Source organism: Cynocephalus volans, chromosome 15 (assembly GCF_027409185.1).
Source record: "Cynocephalus volans isolate mCynVol1 chromosome 15, mCynVol1.pri, whole genome shotgun sequence".
Taxonomy (NCBI): domain Eukaryota; kingdom Metazoa; phylum Chordata; class Mammalia; order Dermoptera; family Cynocephalidae; genus Cynocephalus; species Cynocephalus volans.
Genome location: NC_084474.1, coordinates 36,272,167 through 36,283,760, shown reverse-complemented (window position 1 = coordinate 36,283,760; position 11,594 = coordinate 36,272,167).

Sequence of the window (11,594 nt, the reverse complement as noted above, 5' to 3'; positions counted from 1 at the left end):
CTGGGGTGAGATGGTATCTCAGTGTGGTTTTGATTTCCATTTCCCGAATGCTGAATGATGTTGAGCATTTTTTCATATGTCTGTTGGCCATTTGTATATCTTCCTTAGAGAAATGCCTATTTAGCTCTTTTGCCCATTTTTTAAATTGGTTTGCTTGTTTTTTTCTTGTAAAGTTGTTTGAGTTCCTTGTATATTCTGGATATTAATCCTTTGTCAGATGTATATTTTGCAAATATTTTCTTCCACTCTGTTGGTTGTCTTTTAACTCTGTTAATTGTTTCTTTTGCTGTGCAGAAGCTTTTTAGTTTGATATAATCCCATTTGTTTATTTTTCCTTTGGTTGCCCGTGCTTTTGGGGTCGTATTCATGAAGTCTGTGCCCAGTCCTACTTCCTAAAGTGTTTCTCCTATGTTTTCTTTGAATTACCTTTTTAATTGGATGAATTACGTCATAGGGAAAACTGTCCTCAGGCTGAAAGACAATTACAAGTCAGTTATGCTTCTGGAAAGCTTCCCAAAGTTACTAAAGCTCATTTTGGAGAGATCTCCACTAATGTGTGAAGGCTACGTGATCTTCAGATGGTGTTTCCCTAAATACTTGAAGGTCTCTTATGGCCACTCCTAAGGTGCTAGTCAACATGTTTCTGGGAGGGGGGCAAGTTAAAGTTGCTGCAGGCTGCCTTTGTTTCAGACTGTCTTTTCAAGGATGATTGTGTAGCGATTGCTCTTGAAAAACAAAGATGATATCCTCCTCCAGAGCAAAGGGCAGGTGTGCTGTTTGCTTACAGCCTTGTAAGATGTTTCCACAGAGGAAGTACAGTGTCGTTTATAATTGTTGGGGTGTCCAAGTGGGACCAGTATCAGTCAGGGATCACAGATTGACAGGGCATCTAGTGTGGCCTCCCAACTGGCTGGTGGGCCTTAGGGTCCACAGTTCGGTTTGAATAGTTGAGTCTAGATCTTATTTTTGGAGGTACTGCCTAAGAGCAGTCAGTCCAACCTGTCCCTACAACCAGCCAAATAGCATTTACCTGCCCCAAGGCATGACTGGGGGATGACTACACAAATGGGAGTAGGAGGGCCAGCCCCTGGCTCACTTGGGAGAGTGTGGTGTTGATAATACCAAGGCCACTGGTTTGGATCCCTATATAGGGATGGCTGGTTAACTCACTTGGGAGAGCGTGGTGCTGACATCACCAAGTCAAGGGTTAAGATCCCCTTACTGGTCATCTTTAAAAAAAAAAAGAAGAAAAGAAATGGGAGTAGAGAGGACATCTAGAGGTGTCAGCAAGTATTTTGCCTAGGAGGTACAGAAACTTGAGACATCCCTTGTATATATTCCAACAGATTCCTCAGTATGGTTAAGAGGAATTGTAATCAAACAGTGGTCAGAGCTGTCTCGTGCAGGATATTAGACTCAACAGTAAAATTTAAGGCATGTATCAGTTTGGGAGAACTTTTGTGAGGAAGGCTTGAGGTGTGGTTCTAAAAGACAAAGATTATTAATGTCCTTTCCTTTCCTATGCCTTACCGTATGTTTTGATGTCTTTCTTTTTTTTTGGTGGCTGGCCAGTGTGGGGATCCAAACCCATGACCTTGATGTTAGCAGCACCACTAACCGAGTAAGCTAACCAACCAGCCCCTTGTTTTAAGGTCTTAAGGTGGTCCCTCCACTGCCAACAATTCAGTGTGTGTTACTCCAGTAGCTACAACTTCTCTGTGTTTCCAATCATCCTCTACTTGCACCCAGGCCTTTCATCCAGAAAGGTCAGTTGCGAGAGAGACAAGCATATATATATTTTTTAATATTTTATTTTGTCGATATACAATGTGGTTGATTATTGTGGCCCATCACCGAAACCTCCCTCCCTCCTCCATCTCCCCCCTCCCAACAATGTCCTTTCTGTTTGCTTGTCGAATCAATTTAAGGAATTGCAATTGTTGTGTCTTCTCCGCCCCCACCCCCGGTTTGTGTGTGTGTGTGTGTGTGTGTGTGTTTGTGTGTGTGTGAATTTATTAATTTATTTTTAGCTCCCACCAATAAGTGAGAACATGTAGTATTTCTCTTTCTGTGCCTGACTTGTTTCATTCTCTCTAGGTCCATCAATGTCGTTGCAAATGGCAGTATTTCATTCTTTTTTATAGCTGAGTAGTATTCCATTGTGTAGATGTACCACATTTTCCGTATCCACTCATCTGATGATGGACATTTGGGCTGGTTCCAACTCTTGGCTATTGTAAAGAGTGCTGCAATGAACATTGGGGAACAGGTATACCTTCGACTTGATGATTTCCATTCCTCTGGGTATATTCCCAGCAGTGGGATAGCTGGGTCATATGGTAGATCTATCTGCAATTGTTTGAGGAACCTCCATACCATTTTCCATAGAGGATGCACCATTTTGCAATCCCACCAACAATGTATGAGAGTTTCTTTTTCTCTGCAACATTGCCAGCATTTATCGTTCAGAGTCTTTTGGATTTTAGCCATCCTAACTGGGGTTAGATGGTATCTCAGTGTGGTTTTGAATTGCATTTCCCGGATGCTGAGTGATATTGAGCATTTTTTCATATGTCTCTTGGCCATTTGTATGTCTTCCTTAGAGAAATGCCTATTTAGCTCTTTTGCCCATTTTTTAATTGGGTTGCTTGTTTTCTTTGTTGTGAAGTTGTTTGAGTTCCTTGTATATTCTGGATATTAATCCTTTGTCAGATGTATATTTTGCAAATATTTTCTCCCACTCTGTTGGTTCTCTTTTAACTCTGTTAATTGTTTCTTTTGCTATGCAGAAGCTCTTTAGTTTGATATAATCCCATTTGTTTATTTTTCCTTTGGTTGCCCATGCTTTTGGGGTCATATTCATGAAGTCTGTGTCTAGTCCTACTTCCTGAAGTGTTTCTCCTATGTTTTCTTTAAGAAGTTTTATTGTTTCAGGGTGTATATTTAATTCTTTAATCCATTTTGAGTTGACTTTAGTGTATGGTGAGAGGTATGGGTCTAGTTTCATTCTCCTGCATATTGATATCCAGTTCTCCCAGCACCATTTGCTGAAGAGGCAGTCTCTTCCCCAGTGTATAGACTTGGTGCCTTTGTCAAAGATCAGGTGGCAGTAAGTGTGTGTGTTGATTTCTGGATTCTCTATTCTATTCCATTGATCGGTGTGTCTGTTTTTATGCCAGTACCATACTGTTTTGGTTATTATAGCTTTGTAGTATAAAGTCAGGTAGTGTTATGCCTCCAGCTTTATTTATTTATTTATTTTTGCTCAGCATTGCTTTGGCTATGCATGGTCTTTTGTTATTCCATATAAATGTCTGGATAGTTCTTTCCATTTCTGAGAAAAATGTCATTGGAATTTTGATGGGGATTGCATTGAATTTGTATATCACTTTGGGTAGTATGGACATTTTCACTATGTTGATTCTTCCAATCCAAGAGCATGGGATATCTTTCCATCTTCTTGTATCCTCTCTAATTTCTCTCAGCAGAGGTTTGTAATTCTCATTATAGAGATTTTTCACCTCCTTGGTTAACTCAATTCCTAAGTATTTTATTTTTTTGGTGGCTATTGTAAATGGGCAAGCTTTCTCGATTTCCCTTTCTGCATGTTCACTATTGGAGAATAGAAATGCTACTGATTTTTGTGTGTTGATTTTGTATCCTGCTACTTTGCTGAAATCATTTATCAACTCCAAGAGTTTTTTTGTAAAGGCTTTAGGCTGTTCAATATATAGGATCATGTCATCTGCAAACAGGGACAGTTTGACTTAATCTTTTCCAATCTGGATGCCCTTTATATCCTTCTCTTCTCTGATTTCTCTGGCTAGTACTTCCAACACTATGCTGAATAGGAGTGGTAAGAGTGGGCATCCTGAGACAAGCATATTTTTATAAAACTTACAGAGAATGACTATGTCCCCTACTTTGTCTTGCATGTCTAATGTAGGGAGACACAATGAGCAGTGTACTTAAACTAGTGGTCATTATGCTTATGATCTCAGCCATATCAATCCTATGAGAGAATCTAGGTGGCTGAACCACAACTTACCTTAAATCCCCTAGACCTCCTTTTGTATGGGCTGACATACAGAGGGTGTAACAACCAGGCCAATGTCGGCTTCCCATTTGGGAAAAGATAGAAGCATCCTACCTAGGAGTGATCACTGCAGATCACCTGAATTTTCTTTTCTTTCTTTCTTTCTTTTTTTGGCAGCTGGCCAGTATGGGGATCTGAACCCTTGACCTTTATGTCACAGGAACCCCGAATTTTCAAAATAGATTGGTTTCAAGGACCACAATGGTGTGCCTGGAGTCACTGATTGGACTAGAACAGCAACACTGTAAATGAAAAAAATGTCGACAGTGGTGAGGCGCAATCAATAGTCCCAAAGGAGGTCAAAATCCTGAAGTAGTCTGCCATGGTGGGTCGGGGCTTATACCCTGTGCTATTTGGCCTCCAAACCCACAAAACAATGGGTCAGATTTTGGTAGGAGTTGCAATTCTGGCATGCAGTCATAGCCTCTCCATGAAAAACATAGTGCACTTTACTTTGTGCCCAGGCTGTGGTGGAGGATGAGTTGCCATGCCCAGCACAATGACAGATCCAAGCAGCAGTGGTGGCACTTTGGCAGTGTAGGCTTGGTCAGCACTTAACTCCCAGCAATTCGTTAGAGAAGGAGACCTTAGTGTTGGAATCTACGTAAATAACCCAGACAGTTCAATCAGCAACCATGATTTGTAGTCACAGTTCATGATCTGAAAGAGGCTTGTCTATAATTTTCCAAGTGGCCAACTAAACAGCTAGGTCCTCAAGAGTTTGTAAAAACATAACACAGTATACCAAGGGGATTATTGATAGAGATATAAAAATGGCCTTGGGTTCCTTCCACTTTGGGGCAGGGATCATATCTAGTTTGGGTTCTGAATAGCTGGGATGGAGGCTGAACAGCCACAGTTCAGCCTCTGCTGAACACCATTGCCCAGTGGACACCATCAGGTTTTAGTTTAGTCAAACTGTCAGTGTACCAGGCCTAGGAATTCAGAGAAACCTCTTTGAATCAAGGGTCCCATTGAACCAGTGGCTTTGCTTCAGGCAGCCGAGTGGGGAATAAAGTTTCTCCCAAAGGGATAGCTGCCACTTTTTCATGTAAAGTTAAGGTACCACTGAGACCAGGCTGGCTGCATTCTTAAATACACCATTTCCATTTGAGCAGCTAGGATTGCTGGGCCCTTCCTGTCCTGTCAGTCATTGAATTCCTGTTGGCCCTGCCCAAAATGAGGATATCAGACTGAAGAGTCACAAGGGCTGGATAGGTCAGGCATTCAGTTTTTACAGGACCCAGCATTTGCTTTTAGTTGCTTCATTTCAGTGAGGCAACAATTCCAAAACTCCAAGGGCTGCCTCCTTTTGTTAGAGGTTCAAGTTGGCAATCATCTGTCAAAGAGACTTGTAGCTGAAAGCGGTTACTAGGGTGGTGGGGCTCCAGGGGCACTAGCACTTCTGGCTCTTCCCATCAAAGTTCCTTTAGGAACTTTGTGACCATTTAGTACAAACATGTGAAACATCAGTACAATTACACATCATCAGTGGAAACCACAACAATAGTACAGTGAATTGGCCCAAGGGATCCCACCCAGAAGATCATGTTAGCTTCCTTTCCCCACCTTGAAGCAGGGCTAACTCCCATTAGCTTAATCTAGACCCATTTATCCCTGAGTCCTACTTCACTGCTGCTCTTTCCAGTGATATGGATCATCGCTTTTTTACTTAAGCTACCTCGAGTTGGGAATCTACACTTGCAATCAAAAGAGTACTGATTATTATAATAGAAACTTACAAAATATGCTAAGGAGTATGGGTTTTTCTTGTTTGTTTGTTTGTTTGTTTTTTGCAGCTGGCCAGTAAAGGGATCCAAACCCTTGACTTTGATGTTACAACAAACACTGCACTCTAACAAACTGAGTTAATTGGCCAGCCCAGAAGTATGGTTTAAAACTTGAAAGTCACGTGCAGTCACAAGTGAAGGATTTTAATCACACGAGTGATATGATCAGCATATTTGGCTTCCTTTGATTGGTCCTGAGTTGGAAGTGGGAACAAAAATCAGGGAAGCTGGCAGTCATTGACCCGGCCCTGACTGCTCTGTGCTGAGCACTGCAGAGGCTGTGATGCAGCTTCCTGAACTGGTTGTGAGTCACAGTGCCATTGTCATATATATCTGACCATTATCCATTTCTATATCCAGTCTCTCAGTCCTCTCTTTTGGATATTCTGTCATTTTTGAGAAGTTGGCCAACTCTGGGAATGCTTGAGATCCAGATCTTTTCCTCTTGGGGATTGTGCTGTTGTCTCCGCAGCCAACTGTACTGAGAGATCTTCTTGACTTTTTGTTGCTGTATCATCATGGTGATCATCTGGCAAGAGAGTGAGTAAGAAGATGCATTTAAGACTCTGGAGAGAATAAAGTGGACTGACGTTATGAACATTATAACAAATATAAGAACAATTAATATTACCTGTAAGATGCTAGGAACTCCAATTGCCCAAACCAGGACAAGATAAGACTGTGGGTGGTAAGAGTGTAGTTTCTGAGTAAGGGGTAATGCCTTACAAAGTTTTTCTTTTATAAAATCGTTCTGTAAAGTGTGTGCCTAAGTCACTTGATATAAAACTTGGTATACCTCAGGTAGGATACACAAAATCAAGTGGCTTTTTAGCAACTATATAAAGGCTGTAGCATTTCAGTAAGGAAATGCTTCAACCCATTCTGAAAACAGACATACAATAACTAATCCCATGAAGAGGCTGAAATAAATACAAGAAAAAATATATACCTGAAGGTGTTTCAAAGGGCCCTTAAAGCTTTGGTTCCTGGCCATGCCTCACTTTTACAGTTTTTCTAGAATTATGTTGTTGGCAGGTAACATATGACTTGAAAATAGCTTCTGCTGTTTTTTAAAAATTTCCTCACCAACGTTGGTTTAAGATAGTAACTAACTTTTTAGTATCATGATGAATAGTTTCATGGAGAAATCTAGCAACTATCTATTTGAAATTGTCTGGTGCCACCAGGGAGCACTCTTGGGAGCAACAGAGATTATTTGTGTGAAGAGTACAACGAGATTTTTTCCATTCTTAATTGATATTTTGTAATGACATCTTTGAATCTCTCCAGAGATTTACTTGTGAAGTTTTAGTTAAGATCATAACCTTGATTAAAGTTTCTTGTTTGGAAATTCTTCTACAGCATTTCTTTAGCTTCATATCATCTCTCTCTCTTTTTTTAAAGATGACCGGTAAGGGGATCTTAACCCTTGGCTTGGTGTTGTCAGCACCACGCTCAGCCAGTGAGCAAACCGGCCATCCCTATATGGGATCTGAACTCGTGGCCTTGGTGCTATCAGCACCGCACTCGCCCAAGTGAGCCACGGGTCGGCCCTTATCATCTCTTTTTGCATGGGCCTCAAACTTTATAGCAGCCACCTCTTCTCGTGGTACGAGTGCGCCTGAAAGTTCCTTAACTTTTTGTCCGTTTTCGATGAGGGTTTCAGCAGGAAGGCCAGAAGCTCCATTTGCTTCCAAAGCATGTCCAAAGTATGTATTACTCCAGAAGCATTCCTATTCTCTGTACATACGTTTACTCTCTGGTCTTTGGATAGTTGTCAAGCTCTACTAAATGCAAGAAATCAGTTACCTGTGCTGATTTTACCTCAGGTAGAGAACTGTGTTCTAAAGGAAAGCTTAAAGGCTGGCCCGTGGCTCACTCGGGAGAGTGTGGTGCTGATAAAGGAAAGTTTAAATTAGTGATAGAATATCCTGCTTGGCCTCCAGTTTCAATTTTGGGGTATAACCCATCCATAAATACTATTAGGTTAGGGTTCTCAATGGGAACCTCTAATGATATTTGAACTGAGGTAAGACAATCATTAAGTTCCCCTTCTTCTGGTAGGGTCAGGAGTAGCCAGAATCAGGGTGTTGCAATAGTGAGTAATAGTATGAACAGGAGGGAGTAATAGAATCTCACCAGAAGTTAAGTGGCTGGTGAAAGTGTCGGATCTTCTCGGTCAGTCGTAATGTCTGTATTTCATGAGGAACATGAAGTCAGGTAGGGAGGCTCCAGCTGGTTCAGCAGAAGCATTGACAAGGTTTGCAGTGGCAGCAATTGCCCTAAAATAAAGGGGATAAATTGTGCAAACAGGTCAAGGATGACAATATAGTAAGCCATGGATTTTTGATTGTTCTCATACAGTTGAGTTAAAACCCCGAGGGTTTGACTTTTTCACACCTTCTTTAATTCCCAAATGCTGTTGAAACATAGTCTCTAGATTATCCCCAGATCTTTTATAGTTGTATTATTTTCTCTGTTTGTATGACTTAATTATGGTCCAATAGATTTTTATAGGAAGTGTTTTAGGTATGGCTATTAGGAGATTTTCCCCTACTTTGGGGACCATTTTTTGACTCAGGTTTACTGTGGAAACAGGAATCCTCTAGATCCCTTTCTGGGTCAGTCTAATCAGCTTTTGCCATTCATGCTTTAGCGACTGAGGTTCTGACCAACATGTATACAAGTTGATATAGCTCAAGCGCCTCTGGAGTCATATTCAACCAGGTCATGTGCACAATAATTCTAAATTCTTCTATGGATAGTTGCTGGTATTGTCTGGGTTTAGGGAAATCCTTAACTATAGCTCCTAATTCAGCTCATGTCTAAGGTTTAAATTTTATAGTGGCTTGCATAGTGATTCAAGGGCAGGATTGATTTTAGAGGCAACTGGTGTTTTCAGGTCTGGGGAGAGTTGTTGGGAAAAGGCAGGGGGTTTCGATGAGGGAAAGAGGAGGGAGGTGGCTGTGTAGGTGCAGAAGGAGAGAGATCAGAAATATAATGGAGAAGAAAGAGCTGGGTATAGGGAGGCAGCTGGGAACAAGGAGAGGGAGGCTAATTAGGGAAGTGAGTCTAGTTTGTTACTGCTCACATTCGTCAAATTGCATGCTAGTTTAGGCCAAATCGTTTTGTAGTGGAGCAATTATTGAATCCAAATTTTGTTTGAAGGCCTCTGCTTACCAACTGAAAAATACTGCCCACTGGACCTAAGAAAGCTTATTTCCTTCTTTACTAAGGTACCTCTCCAATGAACAATATTGTTCAACTCAAATGTTTCCCCAGCGTAACCATCGAAGCCCGAGTCATACTTGGTAGAGTTATGCATTTGGAAAGAAGTCACAAGAATTATAATTAAAGAGAATTAAAAGAGTACCTATAAGAAGCAGGAGTTTTTCCTGGAGCAGGAGAGGATTTAGACTTACATAACCCTGTGAGAGTGGTGATGGGTTGGAAGTGATGCCTATGACTTCGTGTCTCAGCCCAAACCTGACAACTGGCCACCTCTGAACCCAGTCCAATCTATTTCCCCTAGTAGGCAGAAAAACAGAGAGAATATTCTCTCTGGATCAAAGCCAAACTCCCCAGACCGCACCCCTTCCCACCAAAAAAAAATCAACACAGACAAGATGGAAGGACCTTATCCAGTTTTATTGGTGACCCACAGCAATGTTTGTCTGAATAGTAACTGGTTCAGTGAGAACCATAAACTCACCAGTCTGTGAGGCTGACTCAAAACACAGGCTAACAGGACCTATGCCTATGCTCTACTTTTTGATTTTCCTTTTATGGGAAACAACACTTTTAGGCCACATAACAGAAATTGAAAGCACAAAAAAGAGCAGAAAGGATGAACAGAAATGGCCTGATTCCACAAAGGATCCCAAATAAACTGGAACCAATAAATAATCTGGGTATAAAACAGAATGAATAGCCAAGGAACTCAATGTAAAGGGAGTAGAGTTTAAACCTGGTGCTGACTTATTATGTCATCATGGACTCAAAGCCACAGCAGCAAGACTCAAGTGGTCTCCATGGTGCTGCTCCGGGTGGAGGTTGGGTCTGCAAGCAATGGGCAGTACAGACCATGTTTTGGTGGAGCCTCCAGGAAAACTGTGGAAATAAACAAAGACCACCCAAGTGAGAACAAAGGCGATTTATTCAGAGCTTGCTATGGAGTCAGTCACCATCATTTGTGTTTGGCAGAGATTCAAAGGCAGGCAGGGGATGGGACAGTGAAATAAAAAAAGGGAAGCCTTCCGGTATGCTTTGATCAGAGGTTGTTGGCATGGGGAAGTTGGAGACAGGCCAACTACCAGTTGGGGAGCATGTTTGGTTTCCTCTGGTTGTTCTTGAGTTGGAAGAGTGGGCAAAAAATAGGGAAGGTGACAGCCATTGACCAAGTCCTGACCATTCTGGGCTGATTGCTGCAGAGACTGTGGTTTGGCTTCCTGGACTATGCCACAAGTTGTGGGTCAGAGTTCTATTGCTTATATGGACTAGTCATTGTCTATTTGTATATTCAGTCTGCCTTGGGTTGAATGTCTCCCACAAACTTAATCCCCACTATAACCGTTAAGGGTGGGAAATCCTATTTTGGTAATTGAAGGGTGGAGCCTTGAAGAGGTGATTAGATTGTAGGGCCAGGCCATAGTGACAGGATCAAAATGGTGGTTATGCGTGTGGTTTGGAGGACTTCAAAAGGAGAGTGAGTGAGGAGGTGAGTGTCTCTCTGTGCTCAGCCATTTTCACAATGTGACACCGTGCCATCACTGTTGCCACCACCAAGACCTTCATCAGCTGTATTCCCTGGACTTTGGACTTCCCAGCCTCTGAAGCTGTCAGCAATTTTGTTTTCTTTATAAAATACCTAGTTCCATGTATTTTGTTATAAGCAACAGAAACGAACTAATACACAGTCTCTTGGGAGTAATCTGGTGCCTGTTTAACTCTACTGTGTACATGGATGTCCACTCCTCCTATTGGGAGAATGTCCCTTCCTGTACTGCCTGAAAGATTACCAAAGTCAATTTAAAATAGTCTGGCTGTAGCCTATGCCACAAAGTGGTTGTGATAATTCAGCATGAAGGTCTGATGCATCTCAGAAAGTAAAAGAAACCTGGATTTTGTTTGTCCCTTCATTCAGAACTATAAGCCCTTGGCACTTACCAATCCTATTTGGGACTCAACTACCAATCTAATAAAATGGACATAATAATGAAGTTATTTTCCCGAAGGCAAAGGACCAAAAGCAGATGTTCACTTGAAGTAGCTTCTTTCCCCAAGTCATATGATTATTCTATAATTTTTTTTAACATTTATAGTAGAGAGGTCTGTAATTTTCAATTCTAGTTCTGTCCATTAGGATGGGCACAAAGCTGGTGGGCTCAATAGGAAATATCTGCTTGTGGTTGTTTCTTTTTCCTGACTTAAGCTGTGACAGTGCATTTATTCCTCCTCAGAGCTGTTTGCTGCAGTGGTGTAGTGAGAAGAACTCTAAACCTGAAGGGAAATCTCTGGTGAGTTATAGCTCTGACATTTAAGAAGTATCTAATTTTGAATAAATTTCTTAATGTCTTTGTGTCTCAATGTCCTCATTTGCAAGATGTCATTCCTTTGCCCCAAGGTTGTGGGAGAGTCTGAGCATTGGTACAGTATCTTCACTTTGATGTCTGGCTTCGTTAAAATTTCAATATTGGATATAATGAAGT